This window comes from Python bivittatus, unplaced genomic scaffold (assembly GCF_059951505.1).
Source record: "Python bivittatus isolate LINGU-HERP-01145 unplaced genomic scaffold, Pbiv_v1 ctg000840_np1212, whole genome shotgun sequence".
NCBI lineage: Eukaryota > Metazoa > Chordata > Lepidosauria > Squamata > Pythonidae > Python > Python bivittatus.
The window spans coordinates 28,210,986-28,229,814 of NW_028277113.1; the positions used below are offsets into that span (position 1 = coordinate 28,210,986).

Consider the following 18,829-nt stretch of genomic DNA (forward strand, 5'->3'; position numbering starts at 1 on the left):
TTTATGTGTCTCTGCTTCATTTTCCTTTTCTGTATTTTGTTTGTATTTACAGCAGCAGCAGCAGACTCATTTCTCGAGTAGCTGAATGAGAGAGGGATTGAGATCTAGCCACAAAAATGTGTTTGCTCCCGGAGTTGCTCTTCACAGAGATGGGAGGGGCAGCCTTAGTTGGGAGAAGGTGCCTCCTTTTCCCTCCCCTTCCTCACACCCATCATGTGTTTGTCACTGCCAAGTGGAGAGAGAACTGCTGCTTCCCAAGAAGAGTGACAGCCATTAGGAACAAGGCAGACTTCTGCCTCTAGCATTAACTTGATATGATGGGTCTAGAAGATGCTAGAAAACCCTACTTCTGAAGTGCAGCAAGATGGGAATCAGCTGCTTTCATGGCAGGCCATGGGTAGGTTCGGGATGATGTTATATATTCATATCCTTAACAAATGCTTAGTGAGCTATCTTTATCCTACAGCAAGTGGGATGTGCACATGAATCTATAATATGCTTTGAAAAAAGTACAGGCTCATTCTTATAGTCTAACACAGAAAAAGCACAATTAGCTGTAACTTCTTTGTTTTTGTTTTTCAGCAAGAATGAAACTTGCAGAAGACAGTGACCTTTATGAGGAGGTGATAAACTTCAAATTTCCTAAAAAGAGCAGAGGTTTTTAACTACAAGTTTTAAAATTTGATATTGTTTAATGGTTGTCACTTTGTTGTTTGGGGAACAGAATCTGATAAAATTTGCAGCAGTTATCAAATTTTGGACACATACAGTATGTTTAGGAGGAATAGGGCACTGCTGATGCGCTATTCTAGTTTGTACAGAAAAATAACACCCTTTTCTGAATGCAGTGTGGGTGATTGGCAGGGGTTGTGTGGAAATATGAACCTACTGGTCTTTTTTGATTAAACCAGTTCCTCCTAGATCAGGTCTGCTAGTAAATGTTGGTCCAAAGATACTCGGGAAAAAGGACTAAACAGCAGTGAGCTGAAATGGTGGACTATATGATTCAAGTTAGGATCTCTTCCTCTGCTCTTACCTCCAATTTTGGCAGCCAGTTAAGATGTTGTGATTGGAGCAAAGTCATGATGGTGGTTTGAGTCAAAAGTGCTAGAGATTTGAAGAACAAATTGTGACTGGAGTTTTGTTGTGGTCCAGATTGGAATGGAGCTTGTTCATGCCCATACATTCTCCCACCAGTAAATGAACATTTATTCCAGATTATTCAGCTGCACCTCAGATTTTGGGCAACTGTCAGATCTGATCCATATATACAGTACATGTATCTATGGCAAGTTCTCTTTACTAACAATGTATTTATTTCACACTAGCCAGTCATAGAACTTACGGTACTGAATTTAAAAATCACCTGTATTAAAGTGGAAGGAACGTTGGCCACATTATCCAGTTCCATAAGACAAAGAACCATTTAATTAGACTTCCTTCTCAGCAGACATGCTGAAGCTTGCATTATTATTGAGTTACTTGTATTTCATTCCGGGCATGTGGAGTGAAGGCTTTCCATCTTAAAATCCTGGCTCTTTTATTTGGTTGCTTTGAAAATCTCATCACTGGTTATATTGTTTAAAAGTTGTCTGTTTAAAACACTGGCACCTTAATATAGCAAACAACTAGAGAAGGAGTAAGATTATTTAAGGCACATTCTTATGGAAACTACTTATTTCAGTACAGCTGGCTGTTATGGGAGTTATATTATACAGTTAGAAAAAAGGAAACCCAGCACTTCACAAGCCAAATAAAATAAAATAATAAAATAAAATATCCTTGTGGGCAATAATTGCCCTGTATATATTTGCTCATATTCTTACAATATTTTCTGCACCTAAAAATATAATCAAAGAATTTGTTTAATATTTAATACTAGCAATTAAAGAAAACAATAAATTTTAGAGAACTAATTACTTTATACTGAATTAAGTTAAATTACATGATCTTGGCAAAAATTTATGAGGCTATATTTTTGTTCCTGCAGGATAAATTATAAATCCAAAGGGCCAAGAAGACTATCCTAATGAGTGAGGAAAAAGAATGTTCCAGAAGACATTGAAAAGCCTAGACTCTGCTGCTCAAAGAGTAAGGATAACAACAATTCCACAGTGCATTATTCTTCTGCAAATAGTATTTTGTACCCTAATCTTTCTGATCTTTCTAATCAATATATCTATGCCACTTTTTTTAGAGAGGTGACAGTTAAAAACAAAACAAAACCCTCAGCAGTTTCTTGTCTATGCAATATGGAAGGTACTTCCATGTATACAGAATTGAATAAAACAAATAAACATAAAACTGTAAAGCAAACTGTAAACCATAAAAGAAAATAGCAAACAAAATTCACAACCAGTAAAATCCAAAGACTTGAATGAATCTCCATGGCCTAAGTTAATACAAAAATAATATCAGCAGAGGCAGGTCTTTAGAAGAAGGACATCACTCAAGGATGTTTACCGGGCCCTCAATTCAAAATAATTTGGTACAATTTTTTTAAAAAAATTAACTAAATAGTTATGCCACATTGATCAGTCTGCCTATTATCAGGACTACCAGTTATGCTATAAGGCTTAGACTTAGAGATACTTTTAAATAGCAAAAGAGAGAGTTACGTTCTCAGACTTAGAAGGAAACTAGGAGCCATCAAAACCATATGCAGATGCAGACAAAAGCAGGAGGCTTCTTTCCCCCTTTCCAGTCCTCTCTACCAAAAGAACACCAGGAAAGACTCAAGGGTTTATGTCCCCCTAACAGCTTATAAATAGGTCATCTGAAAGGAAATCACCATGTCAATTCTTGGAGTCTTACCTTACACTTTCTCTCTAATAAGTATCATGATCAGAGCTATTTTCAGACTTGTTTATTGGATTAAGTGTCTTCCTTCCTAAATTGTGTGAAGGAAGTTTGACACATAGTACAAAGCTATTCCAAAGTAACACATCTAGAGCTATGCAGTATTTGAATTTGAAGTGAGCCAAGGTGCTTTGGATCTAGTATGGACCTTCTCTCTGTACCTGCTGTCAGGTCCCAAGATAAGGTAAGAAAAGATGATTTTCTGTTAAAGGAATGATGCACAACTTAATTTCTTATATTTTCCTTACTTTCAGCCCTGGAAAATCAGCTTTATCATTTTCAGGGAAGGGCAACATTATTCTTTGACACCAACACATCCCAATTTTGCAAAAAAACCCCAACCTACTTACCTATAGTTTTGTCCACAGGTATTTTTCACTATAGGATCAATTTTCATGTCCAAATTAATTTCATTCCATCTCAGACAAAAAATTATGGGTAACATCAGAATTTAAGGGAACATAGTCTGAAAACCTCTACTGATTGTTATGAAAATTGGCATATTTCGTTTTTTAATAGCTATCTAGCTCTCCAGAAAATTTGATTCCTTTATAATGAAGAAAGAAAGTGTTTGGGTGACTAATAAACAGATTTTAAGGATATGTAGATCAACAGACCCTAAATACATTTTGATGAAATTTGGATGATATCTACCTGCTATAATGTGCAAACTTTTTCTTCCTACATAAAACAAAAAGTTATAGCCATTTATTATTAAATAATGGTAATGTAGAGCCTCAGTCCAAGGACTGAATTTAAATGGATCTCCCTACAATGATCCAGAGCTGATTAGATCATTCATACCTCCAAATTAATCCCTGAAAATGGATTGGGCAGTCTCTGTCCAACAATTCTATTTTAACTCCTTTATGTGTGTGTCAGCACAGAAAAACAGTATAAACAGTAGACTATAGGGATGTGCAAACCATGCTGTTCAAGCAATAGAATATTCCCTGAATGGACTAAGTAACTTTTCTCCTTTTAACTGATCTCTGTGTGTGTTAAAAATGAAAGATATAATTTCAGATTTGAAAGATTCTTTGAACAATTATTTCCATTTTTGTATTAGCTATTCCGCTATTAAAGCACAGTGCTAGGTTCATGGCACATCTTTGGTTCTCACATCCATCTATACATTTGTACATCATATCTGGAGTACAGATATGAGTAGAAGATGCACAATAGCAGTTATGTTGTGCTTTAAATGTTGCAATAGAAGATATTTCTATGTTTATAAGGTACGTCCCCCCCACTCAGCACTGTGTTGTGGAAGTACAGATAGTCCTAATTTACTGCCACTTGTTCAGTGACTGTTCAAAGTTACAGTGGTATTGAAAAAGTAACTTTATGGCCAATTTATGACCATTTATGACCTTTGCAGCATCCCTCAGTCACGTAATCACCATCACACATTGAAAGCAATATGATTGTGCCATCAGCCTAGGGCTGGGAGCCACGGGCATGTTATACAAACAGCTTACAGTATCCTCTTGCAATCTCTTCTCCTATCTCTCCTATTTCTCCCCCACCCCACCCCACCCCACCCCACAGAATGGAGAGATTGGAGAGGGGTTTCAAGAGAGCAAGCTATTTGCTCTTCTACACATTGATACCAGTGCAATCATGCTAGCAGCGGGAAAGGGTCAGGCAAAGGAGAGATTGCCCACAGAAATCACTTGCTTCCCCTCCCCCCACCCTTGCAGAGCAGAGAGATTGGAGAGGAAGAGATTTCAAGAGAGTACTATAAGCTTTTGCATATCATCCCTGTATTTTGGAGTGATCACACTGCTTCTGATGTGTAGAAGAGTAAGCAGGCACTCAGGCATTCCAAAGGGCGGGGGAGTGGTTAGGAGGCAAACAAAAGCCAGAGGTATGAAACTGAGTACAGTAGTCTTGTCTCTTTCTGGCTGGAATGCACAGTCAGGGTCACATGATCTCCCACTTAACAACAGCTTCACTTAGTAGTGGAGTTGCTGGTTCCAGTTAGGGTCATTAAGAGAGGACTATCTGTAGAACATCAGAAATCTGTCACACATATTTTCAAATAAAGTGGCATCATCAACCAAAATGGATTTTGCATTGGCACAAATAGGCACATAATTCATGGGACATCACCAAATAATTCTCAGTTCAAAAACTGCATACTAAAAGGAGAAAAAAAAATGTCTACATTAAGAGAAGTTGTATAACAAATGGATATATATAGAAAGCTGCATACAAGATGAATACAAAATATTATTTGAAATAGTTCTATATGATAACAAATGTAGGTGTTCTTATCCATATTTGTATTATATTTTAGAAAATATAATGGTGTAGAGCTTTATTTCATCTTACTGTTTAAGATATTTCTATAAAATATTTATATCTTAAAGAAAGGCCTTGGAGCATTACTTTGAAAAAGTGCTAGTGCAGTATAATGGTTGGAGTGATGGCCTAAACAGTCAGTATCTTTCCGATCAACCCACTCCACAGGTATCCTGTGAATGAAAGATAGGAGAGAACCAAATGTCATTTTGCGCTCCTGGGTGAAATGTGGGATATCAATCTAATAAGTAAATTAATGAGTAACAAATAAATACAAAAGGCTCATGATTATCTATTTTTCTCCCTATCTCTTTGGTAGCCATATCCCTGTCACATGTACAATGTTGTCTTTGAACAAGCATTTTTGTGTGGCAAATTTCCAAAAACTTTCTTTAGCCCAGTCACATTTTTTCTGCTTCACTTCAGAGAAGCCAGAACTTCTGGCCAAGATAGTACTGTAGTTAGATAGCTATGGGCAGCCTCTGACATCCACCTGCAATTTTTATTTTGATAATTATTTGTTTGCTATACAGGTAGTCCTCATTTAGTAACCACAATTGGGACCAGCAACCTGGTCGCTAAATAAAACCATGACTGTACTTATAATCCTACTTCAGCTTTTCTTTGCGTATAGACCTGCAAAGGTCATAAATGTGAGGATTGATCATAAAGTTGCTTTTTCTTCATCGTCATAACTGCGAATGATTGCTAAACAAGGCAGTCACTAAACAAGGACTACCTGTATCAATAGTTATTGGAGCCAGAAGCAGATCATTACAGTGTGTTCTGACAATCACAGAATGCTTGTTCATTATTTACCTGGGTGGCATGCCAAAAAGTTGTTCTACCTTCTCCCTCCACTAAAACAACAGTGAAATGGTGGCTATTCACCTGGAGATGAGACAAAAGATAAAAGCTGTTAAAGGCATTGTCAGTAAATTCTAGAATGAAAATAGAATATTTGTTTGGAAGACTGTGGGAATTTTGTGGATGTATCTATAATTGATTTATGAAAGATAGTTAAAACTCTTCAGGTCAGGACAAAATAATTTGTCTTGGATCTTACCAGGCTTATATGGATCATCAGAATTCTGGAAGAAGCTGAGAAAGGCCAGCTATGTCATGTTACAGGTCCTTTTCACTGGCTAATAAGCCACGATTATGCATTGTGAAATTCCTTAGATTTACCATAAGCAATAGAAATCTTAAGAAGGCCTGCTTGGTGCATGCTATTGAATGATTAAAACAAAACCCACAACTTCATGTTACATTTTTCCACAATTTACTACAGAAGTCCACAAAAGCAGAAAAAATGTTTAATAATGCATGAAATACTGCTTCAGAGGAATGTTTAGAATTCAGAGAAAATTTAGGTTTCCAGATTTCTTTGTTCTGAAGTTGTAAAATCATTTCATAATCATATAGAAACTGAAAAATATTTTAGTTTCTTAAATTTCTATTAAAAGATGATCTTAATTTTTTCCCCTTATTTTGATATTTCATTTACTTGTATTCAGGCTGGCAGACTTATTTAAGTTTGGTTCTTAATTATACATTCATATTTACTTTTGGATGATCTTTGTTAAAGGGAAATGTAATTGCTTTTGGCTAGATTATTTTCCAATTTCTCATTCCTTAATAAGTAAAGTTAAAGCATGCAATACAGATGCTGTTATAATTTGAGACCATGCTCCTGTGAAGTTTATTGCTCTTTTTCATGAAAATTTACATACATTCTTTATTTTTTCTTGAACATATATTTCCTGACTGTTGATGATTAATTTTGGAAGCAAATGGAACAGGAAATAGTAGAGATTTTTTTTTTCATATTAACACATACTCAGTTACATAACTGTTTTTTTTATGAGGTACTACTATAATATTTATTTGAGATCATATTATATTAAAGGAAGCAACAATTAACTAAATTTAAACATTTAGAGAACAAACTTGAAGCATTATTATTGCTTTTTGCATTCATTTCTGGACTTCTCCAGTTATATAGATTTAATTATAGTGATGATTTCTTGAAACAAGGGAAGGAAAATAATTTAGTCCTAATGATAAATCTGATAAACCTGGAATGGGGAGGAAGAGGATAATATATTTCATCTGCTGTTGATGAATAATTAGTATTACATAAATTAGACTATCACTAAAACATTTTATTAATGTGACTGGAGTTTGTATAAATATTTGAATTTGTATTCCAAATATATGGCACAAAATTATAGTGCTTAATTTCTTTAAATCAAGAAAACAATAATTTACTAGATTTCTCTTCCTCTTCCCCAATATTGTTGGTCTGCGAAATGTAAAAAAAAAAAAAATCTGTTTTATAAATATAAAACTTGTTCAATCTGGCAGTGAACAAAGATCTACGTGCATTCCAAAGTGGGTAGAATGCATTATAAAGAAAAAATAATGATGTTTTTTGTCCTCTAAATGCAACTTTTGCTTCTTTTTATATAGTTCTGATTGACAGTAATCATGATCTCTGCAAGGCCAGACCTATTTAGAGAGTCCATCCCAGGTACCCGGTGGGTGCTTTGCCATTTTTCCTGACAATCTGATTAGCAAGTCCATCAGCACTAATTATTTATGCATTCTCTGGCATCAGCTATTGCCTACTTACATTGCCATAGTGCAAACATTTGGCTAAAGATGGTTTCTGCAAGATCACAAGCAGAAAGACAATATTTTGCTGAAGATGTTTCAGATCTGTAGATACTAAGGACAATGTGGAACTGTCATAGGTTGTAGGATTTTTTAAAGTATGTTACAAGTGATGGTGTGGAATAAATTCATTGATACAGATTGGATGCCCAGAGATCCATACTTTCCTTAGTTTTTGGTTCCTATGGTCAGTTCTCAAAGAGAGAAAGAGTAGTTTAACATTGATGCATGCTTCCTTGGGTTAGATACATATTTTACAAACATTTGTTCTTAATATCTGAGATTGGCAGTCCAGTGAAATATGCAGCTTCATCCTATGTACATTTATTCAGAACTAAGTCTCATTCATTGCCTGCTGCTGACCCCTGAAATAAAGTTCAAAGACTCCAACTAGAAATTAGTGATTGTATCAGTTATTAATGTTCCATTATATATAGTTAAGAACAGTTCATCCCTTTCCAGGAAGTCTGATATTAATTAAAAGAAGCTCACAGACAAGTTAGTAATAATTCTTTGTGCATTTTAATCTAACAATTTTTGGATGCATTTTTCAATAACTATGCATTTTTCATGCATTTGAATCTGAAACCTCCACTGTAATTCAATTTGCTATGAATCTAAAAGGTAGGCATTTGAGAAATTGGATGAGTTCTTGTAGCTGGGGAAAAAGACAACTCCTCAAACCTGCATCCTATTTTGGCATTTAAATGTATCACTTTACAACCTTATACTTCATAACATTTTAACTGACTTCAACAGAATGCACTTCCTTGAAAGTATGCTTAGTGTCTCAGCTTTTCTAAGAATGTGACATTTTTAAACTAGCTGTGAAAAAAAAAATGGGATTCATTAAAGGTGACAAAGATTTTTTCTAGGCTTTAGTTTGAGCACTTTTAAATGGATATATAATAATATTCTGAAGTATGTAATATAAGTACCTGCTTTGTCAAAGTTGATGAAATGAATATATTCATTTCTTTTCTTAATTTTTTTTTAAAATAACAGTGTGGAGGTAAGTAATTTTAATTACATTTACATGAAAAGTGAGTCACATATTTATATTATATAATGATAATAATAATATAATATAAGATGAAGTTTGAATTCTCACTTAAAAAATGCTATTTTTTTTTAAACTTTCTGGGCAATATTCTGAGATTTATCTGATATTATGAGGGTCATCTGATAGTTTAGTAGCCTGATAATATGCCTGGTTGCTTTTGAAATTTGAGAATTGTACTTTTTCAAAATGAACACAATACTCTCTTAAGACCAAGAAACAGGCATGAAATGCCTAAAGAGGTTTGTTTACATGAATGTTAAAAAGAAGAAAGAAAGAAAGAAAGAAAGAAAGAAAGAAAGAAAGAAAGAAAGAAAGAAAGAAAGAAAGAAAGAAAGAAAGAGGGAGGGAGGGAGGGAGGGAAACAGTCAAATGTGATTACATTACTGTTTTAATATGATGAAATGAAAGTATTCCCACCACTATTACATTGCAATTCTGTCACTGCACAGTGACATATTGCAAATTCCCAAAGAAACTTGGAATTCTAAGACATTTAGAATAGCAGTGGTAAATGCTGCTCTGTAGGAGGAGGTGATTCCATCTGCCTTGAAGGAGGTGGTTGAAGGAGGTGGTTGACTCCTTAAGACACCATCACTGGATCCAATGGACCTAGACAATTTTCATCCAGGTCCTCTGCCTCAGTTCTGTCCCTGTATGTCCCAGAAACATTGGGCTAAATCAAGAGAAGCTTGGTAAATGGAAGACCAAAGAGAGATGAAGTAGGAGGAGACTTGGGAGCTGGACAAAGGGAGAAGGGCTGCTGGACAAGGTAAATCTTAAGAGGAAAGGGACTCATGAAGAAGACAAAAGAGAATAGAAGGGGAGAGAAACAGCTGACCTGAATAATGGCAGTGGGTTGGTTCTAGATTTAATTGTGCTATGAGAAAAACTTGAAATCAGTGGATTTAAGTCACTTCTAATCTGTTTCTGTCACTGATGTCGATGTCTCTTTCTTTTTTAATTTGGACTAAATTCATATTTAAGCCAGGATAAATAAAGTAAGACTATTTATTTAGATGGCGAGGGGAGCTATCAGTTTGTCCTCACGATTGTTGTGCGTGTTTGTTGGTATATTGAGTTTGTGGGTTTTTTTTTTTTTTTGCTTCAGCACTTACTTGGTTGGAGTGGACTGTTGAGGCTAGAGGCTTGGAGGCTGGAGCGGGCTGGACCAGACCGGAGCTCAGCATCCTGAAAGGCACATTTGCTGTTTTACAATGTTGGTTGCTTTGCAGTGTCTTTTGCAGCATTTTTGCGGTAGTTTGTTGGCCGTTTTTCCTGTTTCGCCTGGCTGCGCTGTCCTTGTTGTTGTGGACTTGGCAATGTTTTTTGGACTTATGGTTCTGGGGGACTTCAATCTGTCTTCTCTAGCAATGGGGTCTGAAGTGGGTTGGGAGTTCATGGCCACCATGTTGCCCATGGGTCTATCCCAGGTCATCCACAGCATGACACGGGACAGCGGTCACACTCCAGATCTGGTGTTCCTGCCAGAGCAGTGGCTATGTGATCTGAAACTGGGGAAGTTCTTGGTGTTTCTCTTGTCATAGTCAGATCATGCCCTGATCTCCATGGGATTGTCTAGAGCCACTGTCCACTGCAGGGAGGCTGGACCCATTAGATTGGTCTGCTCCTAGCAACTGATAGACCTGGATCGGTTTCAGAGGGAGCTGGGGGTGGTTCCTGTTGGTCTGCTGCATGGTCCATCCGAAGCCCTGGTTGACACTTGAAATAAGGGGTGGCTGAGGCATTGCATGAGATTGTGCCCATCTGACCTTTCTCCTCTTGGGGATGCCACCATGGAGGAGTTGAAGGAGATGAAACAAGAGAAGAAATGTCCAGAGCACTGCTGATGTTCAACCAAGGATGAACCTGACCAAACACAGGTTAGAGCCGCTATTAAGGCCTACCTTGTTGTGGTAAGGGCGGTGAAGTGTCATTACTTCTCTGCCCTTATTGTGTCTGCAGATTGCCACCCCACATCCCTATTTCAGGTGACATGAGCCCTCTTGGGTAAAGGGGGCCCGGGGAACCTTTTGCAAGGATGTGTGGATGAATTTGCTCAGCAGCTATCAGACAAAATCATTCAGATTCACTCGCAGTTGGACCCTGGCTTGTTCCAGGTCCAGAGGAGATGCCTGGGGTAGAGTCTTGCCCAGTTATCTGGGAATGGTTTAAACCTGTTGGACCTGAGGAAGTGGACAAAGTCCTTAGGACTGTGTGCTCAGCCACATGCTCTTTAGACCCATGCCCCTCCTGGCTTATAAAAGTGGCCCGGGGGGGGGGGGAGAATGTTATGTGAATGGGTTCTAGCAGTGGTTAATTCTTTGAGTGATGGGGTTGTTCCTTCACCTCTTAAAGAGGCTTTGGTTTGCCACCTTCTCAAGAAGCCATCACTGGACCCCACCATATTGGACAATTTCGCCACTATCTAACATCCCTCTTGGGGGAAGTTGGTTGAGAAGGTGGTTGCACAACAGCTTCAGAGGGCCTTGGATGATGCAGATTATCTGGATCCTTTACAGTCAGGATCCAGACCTAGGTATGGGGTGGAAACAGCATTGTTCACATTTCTGGATGATCTCTGGTGTGGGTGGGATGGAGGTTGTGCATCCATCCTTGCCCTATCTGACCTCTTATCAGTTTTTGATACCATTGACCATGGTATCCTTCTGGGTCAGCTCAGAGGATTGGGGGTGGGTGGCACAGTGTTGTGCTGGTTTGCCTCCTTACTTCAGTTGGTGGTGATGGGGGAGAAGTCCCACCCTTAGCTCCTACCGTGTGGAGCACCACTGGGTTCAGTGCTCTCCCCCCTATTTAACATCTACATGAGGCCTCTGGATGAGCTCATCGGTCACCATGGAGTGAGGTATCATCAATATGCTGATGATACCCAACTATACATCTCTGCCCCTGGTGAATTAAGCAATGCCATGAATGTCTTATCCCACTGCCTAGAGGCTACGAGGGTCTGGATGAGGAAAAACAGGCTTCAACTGAACCTTGGCAAGACTGAATGGCTTTGGGTTTTGGGGCCTACTGGTTCTAGCACTATGCCATCTTTGGTGTTGGATGGGGTAGCACTGCCCCAGACAGACCTGGTGCACAATTTGAGGGCCCTCCTAGACCCACGACTCTGCTCAAAGAGCAGGTAGCAGTCATGGCTAGGAGGGCCTTTGCACAGCTTCATGTTGTGCACCAGTTGTGCACTTTCCTGGATCGGCAAGCTCTGCTCACAGTCACTCATGCTCTAGTCATCTCCAGATTGGACTACTGTAATGTGCTTTACATGGGGCTGCCCTTGAAGAGTATTCTGGAAGCTTCAACTGGTGCAGAATGCAGCAGCATGGGCAGTTATATGTGCTCCTGAAGAGCACATATTACACCTCTGCTCTGCAAGCTGCATTGGCTGCCAGTCTGCTTCCAGGTCCAATTCAAGGTGCTGTTTCTGACTTTTAAAGCCCTTCATGGCATGGAACTGGGTTATCTGAGAGACCACCTCTCCCTGATTACATCAGCCCATCCCATTAGATCTGGTAGAGAAAGCATGATGTGGGTACCATCTGCCAGTGACCTACATTGAGTGGTTCCCAGGAGGTGGGCCTTCTCTGCTGTGGCACTCACCCTATGGAACATCCCCCTCTCCAGAAATCAGGTTAGCTCCATTCCTGTTATAATTCTGAAAGTCCCTCAAGATCTGGTTATGTCACCAGGCCTGGGGGTCCCAGGGAACCAGAGATGTTCTTTGACAGCCCCATTGTAGTCGATCTTTTTATTCTCTCTGGGTGGTTTGTATATTTTAATTTTTTATATTATTATTATTATTATTATTATTATTATTATTGATGACTTTTTATATTTTTATAATGATTGTTTTTACATATTGTATTTGTTGCTTTATTGATCATTGTATGCTTCCCAGAGTCACTTCTTGTGAGATGGGTGGCCATATAAATGTGATAAATAATAAATAAGATCTTAACATCAACTTCTAGGACAGAATGATGCCAACCCATAACAGTGTGAAGCACTGCTTTATTGTATAATTCTGCCTGAAATACTCCTTAAAGAGCAGCAATATTATTTTACTTGTATGGCTGCGTATATTTATACATGCAGACAATGGTAACAATTGGAAGCCTGACTGTCAGTAGACTGCAATCTTATCCTGAGATTTGACACATTACATTGTTCAAAGTTTAAGTCAGAATTTTACCTTGATACTTCTAACTAATGGAATTTTCATTTTGAATAAAAATAATGGGTTTTTGTTTGCTTGTTTCTGTCCATTACAAACTCACAAATAGAAGAAATAAAGAAACAGGAATTTTAAATGTTCTGCAATTTAAAATTTAACTTATTTTAAAATGCTCAGAAACTTTCCACTCCTCTCCCTCTCCTCTCCAGACTGTATATAACATGGAAAGAGCAGTTTTAAATAGAAGCAACATATGCCCAAATGGCAGCTTTATTCATAAATGGTTCAATTTAAACTAGTTTTCTTTCCAGCAGATGCTAGCTACCATTAGCAGATTTCTAAATGTCAGTCAGACAGTTCTCGTGTATTCCTATCTCTAATATTTGGGATTATTATTTTAAATAGTTATGTTTCTAGTGTTTGTCAAATTTAAGCAATTTGTCTTAAGATAAGACATATACAGCCAGCTTGACATTGATTAAAATTAGCACCCATGGTTTATCTACCCCCAACAAAATCTTCCTGGAGATAGAAAATCCAAATGAGTCTTTACACTTCTGCTGTAGACCCTAGCAATCAGCTTCATGTACTTCCATCTCTTTGCACAAATTTTCCTCTGTGTATGTATCTGAATTCTGGCAAGACAGTTCCCAACAGAAGGGGCTATTATTGCTGAAAATTTAATCACATTCTGTCCTAAAACCTCAGTTGCAGAGGCTTTATTTAAAAAGTAAAAAATAGATTTTAAAGGAGCATAGCTTGAATACTCTTACAATGTTTTCTATGAAAATTGCATATTTTATTCCTCATAAAAATCCAGCTACAAATTTCATTTTATTCTACTCTATGGTCATTCTATTTTTCCCATGATAGACTATGAAAAACTCCCCCACCCCCAAATCTTGCCCCAGAGCCTGAGATGGATTAAACTATTCTTAGAGCCACTTGAAATATGTTGGACCATTTCTGAAACTCTAGAGTTTCCTGTACTATTTTAGGAACAGATTACTTTTTTTTTTTTTTTGGTACAGCCATATTTTAGAATTAGGGGACAATCTGCTTCTTTCAGGCCATCTGTGACTGTCAGCCTAATTTCAAAAACATTATACACACAATCAATTTAGATCTTTGGTAAGAGTGATCTGTCCTTCCTAGAAGGAGAGGGGATGGGCAAAGCAGCAACAAGTAGATGCCAGAAAGAGAAAGAAAAGGGAGAAAATAACAAGGACAGCAGAAGACAGGAAATGGTTTACAGCAACTTTTTGCTAATGCTACACATTTAGCTTCAATGTACGTTTGATATCGATCCCACTTAACGCAGAGTTTACTTACACTAATTCAGAAGAAAAAGTAATTAGCTGCTCTTTGCTGATCATTGACCAAATAAAGATGTGTTCTGTTCTGGAATTAGCTGCTCTGTTACCATATAATTACCATTTGGGGCTAGTGCTGGAACTATAGAATGACCTAGGCAGCACAGTCATCAAGTAGAAGCCATAGTGTTGTAATATGTATCATGGTATCAAGTTGCAAATGATGTGTATTATATAAAATGTGTCAGTCACATCATGATGTGAATGACAGAGTGAATGTCACTCTTTGCACATCAGTGTCATGACTCATGTCATGTTATTTGTCCTCCTTGCTAGATGCCATGCACAGTAGATCCAACCAAGATCTGATGGAGGAAGTCGTAAACTGTCAATTTTGGGAACTTTTCAACAAAGCCCATAACTTCATAACTGTTTATAACTGGGACCAGTGATAGCCACAAAGCTACAAACTCAGGAGAAAGATCAGAGTGCAGTTAAGTGGGGGAAATCATCCTGAATCCGAGTGCAATCCCTGACAAAATCAAAGCATGTCAATCTCTTGACTTCAGTCTGTTTACACTATGAAGAAATTAGGTCTAGATATTATTAAGCATAACTCTACAAATACTGTTTGTAGCATTTCATTAAATAATTAAAAATGTTTTTCATTTTTCCTGGAAAAAAGTTGTAGAAATAGATACAGGGGAAAAAAAAAAGAATGAATCATAAGTCAAACCCATGAATGAACTTTGAAGAACCTTGAATTACAGTATTTCTGAATGGATATATATATATATATATATATATATAGAGAGAGAGAGAGAGAGAGAGAGAGAGAGAGAGAGAGTTTATAGTCAAACAAAAAAATTTTTGTTTAAAATTTAAAAAATTTAAATTTTTCCGTTAATTTCTAAAGATAAGATATATATATATATATATATATATATATATATATATATATATATTGTTTATAGTCAAACAATATTAATTAATGTTAATTTCTAAAGATAAGGAAAATAACCCCCTCAACAAAAGGCAGGAGGTGAGAAGTGTTCCTTTTAAACTTTGTCTTACTTAATTAGCTTCTTGAATTACACAAGGACAAGCAAATTCTTTAAAATTTCAGGGGAATAATATAAGTAAAAATAGAAGATCTGAACGGGAAAAAATTATTTTACATACTAAAATTCTATTTTTCTTGCTGAAATTAGAGAGAGAGAGACAGAGATGATATGGAGAGGTGAGCTTAAGTCAGATCTTCACTTGGTACCTAAATTAAGCCAGCATTAGCATCGGCCTGGTTCTGGCAAAAGAATATATAGCTGATGACTGGTAGTCATTAATAGCTTAATTTATTGATTTATTATTTAAAGAAGCCACAGTTGCCAGCAAAACATCAAGAAATCAGTTATATAGACCATAGTCACTAAACCCTGAAGCTCAGTACTGCCCACGCTGGAATATCCTTCCACAAATCTTCTATTTAATTGCTAACTTTCGGAGTAATGGCCATAAATCATAATTTTGGTAACTGAAGTTACTATAATTAATTCAGAATATATCAGTGATTTTGAAGTGTGTTTAAAGCTCTCTAAATCATTTAATATTCTTCATTATTAACTTCCAATGTAGAATTTACAATAACTGCTGCTGAAGCAACGTATTTTGGCTAGGATATATTTAAAGAAGAGTTAATTTGTCTAAACACCTTTTAATAGCCATCCAAATCATTGGCCATTGTTAAATCTTATGGAAATAAAGGTAGCCTATCCTTTTATTATAGAAGAATGGACAAGTAAGTGAGTGAATGAATGAATAAATAAATAAATACTAAACATAATCACCCAAAAATAGTCTCTTGCTGTGTTTCATTGTTGCAGAGAAAATATTTCCAGATGTTTAAAAAATAAAAAAAAAGTAAGCTCCCAACTAGAGAAGGCTAGCTGTGTTTAACTCTCACTGAAATCAATGGCTATTAAAATGAGTACTATGTTGTATTCCACAGAATAAAAATGATTGTTGGATTGAGTGGGGCAAAAACTGAGACTCAGGGTGAGCGTGAAATCCAGTATTTTGGCCACTGATTTTCCCCGCTACCTTAGAGCTTCCAGAGAGGAAATCATTTGATGATGTAAGGTCACTCCAAAACAAGTCTCTGAAGGGAAAAAAAATGCAACCTTAGAGTTATGGTACACAGCTTGCAGCTAGAAGAAGAATTTCCCTAAGTTTTGCCTGTCTCAAATTTTGTCATCTGCCTCATGAAACCTATTCAGACACATTGTCTGATGCCAGCCAATATTCAAAAGACTGACAGCTACTTCACAGATGTGCAATTAGCATTCCTCTGTCTCAAACAGTGACTATTTGAGGAAATGTGTTACCTCAGCAAGTAGCAAAAGAAGATCCACCCCAGTAGAGGTAATATAGCAGGGCTAGGAAAAGGAGCCAAGGAATATTTCTGCTGACCTTCTGATTAAAAGTTGAAATCTAATAAAATCTGCAAAATCCAAGTAAGTGGAGGAGGCCAACAGGTAAAGAGAAACATTTATTCTGCAATGATTGTTGGATCTTTTTCCTCTGAGCAGATACCAGCACTGGGGTGGTTGTAGTACTTACAAATATGCATAACACAGTATGCCCAGTTCTTAGAGGTTTAACATATGATTTTGCTTTATATGGTTAAACGTTACTTTGTTCCCTGCATGGTCTTCCAAAATGCTGGCTGGTCATTTCTCCATCCTAGAACAGCTTGACATGCATAACAATATCTCTTTGGTTTTCTTGCACATGATCGGTCTATTTAGAGATAATGGAGAAGAACCCTCACCAGTAGGGACACAGACTATAGAATCTTTATTTCTCTTGTGTGCAAGGGTTAGGGAGAATTTTAGATGCCAGGTAAAGGCATTCCCTTGGAAGACAGGGAATGGCAGCAGTAACTGCCAAACAGCTACCCCAAGGGCACAAAGATGAGGACAGATTGTGTAAATCCACGGGGCTACTTGGACTGTGGTTGAGACCTCCAAGCGTTTAGCTTATGGGTTCAGCCCTCTCACTCCACCACCATTTCATTTTGTCTGAGGTATTGAACTGGCAAATTTTGAAATTTTGTAAAAAATTGAACTCTCATGACATGCAAATATTAGTTTGTCATTAGAATATACTTGCAGGTTGAAAGAGAACAAGAATGTTAACAACACAAGCATTCTGAAATTGCATTAGGTAGCAAATTCAAAAAAATGTTGTAGTTACTGGTTCCTTTAACAGTTCCATCCCTTTTCAGAGTGATAACTTTACTGTTAATGTTTTGTGATACAGGAATGTGGAAAGGAGATATTCTTCAAGATCTCCCAGTTCCCAAGAGGTCCCAACCAATTGGACAGACTTTTCTCAGAGCTTATCATTTGTCCTTGATATGATCATTCCTTTAAACCTTTAAAGGAAGAGAGAGAGAGAGAGAAACGATTATACTTTTTGAGGTAATTGTGTTTGAATATACAAGCATACACAATTATCCCAAAAAGTATGATAGTTTTTTTTCCCCTCAACTCTACTCAAACTATTCATGAAAACCTGTGAGTAATTTGGCTCAATTTTTATCTCCCATACTTGCTTTTACATTGAGTTGCCCCAAGTGATAGGTAACCATAAAATCATACCTAAATGGCTACGTTTTGTGAGATGCCATTCGATGTCATCTTTCATTTGTGACTCAGCACTGCCTCAGCTGACCAATTCGGAATGGAATACATGCCAACAACTAGTGATAAAAAGGACAAGAAATTCTACCACCAATAGCATTAGAAATAAATCTTTTTGTTTCCACCTTGGGGATATATTAATTACTAAGTACCCTGCCTACTTTACTGTATGCTTAATAATACATTTTGAAGTTTTTTTCCTACAAATGTAATATATATATATATATATATATATATATATATATATATATAATCATAACTGTTTCTCAACATTTCTTAACATACGGAGGCTTTCTAATTGTCTCTGATTTACTATAAATATTCACTTCAATTGCCCAAGAACATTTTTAGAGTAATCATCTTGCTTTCACTCTTTAACATGGATGTCCATAATGCAAGCTTTAAATGGTAAATTTCACTATAATTACCACTGTTTGCATGCACCTTTCAATAGTATGTTCCTTTTTAAATGAGTCTTATCAGAGAAAGCAAAAATTAGAGGACTTCTCTAGGTTCTAATGTTTGGCCCCTTCTGAATTCTGGTTTAAGTATAATGCCTAGTTTACTTGCCTTCAGACTTGCAGTGAATGTTTTTACTTCCTTTTTAATTCCCCAGTTGAAATGCTATAACTTTCAAGCCAAAAGAGTGAAAGAGAGAAAATTGTGTAATTGTGTAAAAGTTTATTGTACAAAAAGCACTGCAGTAAAACCAGTTCTG

The 18,829-nt window shown here is 36.9% G+C and overlaps 1 protein-coding gene across 2 annotated transcripts in view; it reads left to right on the forward strand.

Annotated features, from left to right (window-relative positions):
• The first annotated feature begins 209 nt into the window (after positions 1 to 209).
• LOC103060058 (cadherin-19) overlaps positions 210 to 18,829 on the forward strand; it is a 137,477-nt gene continuing 118,857 nt past the window's right edge. Inside the window, exons 1-3 of one of the 2 annotated variants that reach the window (XM_088130581.1) lie at positions 210 to 397; positions 583 to 623; positions 1,991 to 2,091. The gene's annotated coding sequence lies outside the window, so the exon portion shown is untranslated. The remainder of the gene's footprint in view (positions 398 to 582; positions 624 to 1,990; positions 2,092 to 18,829) is intronic. The other variant, XM_088130582.1, reaches the window with a different exon arrangement.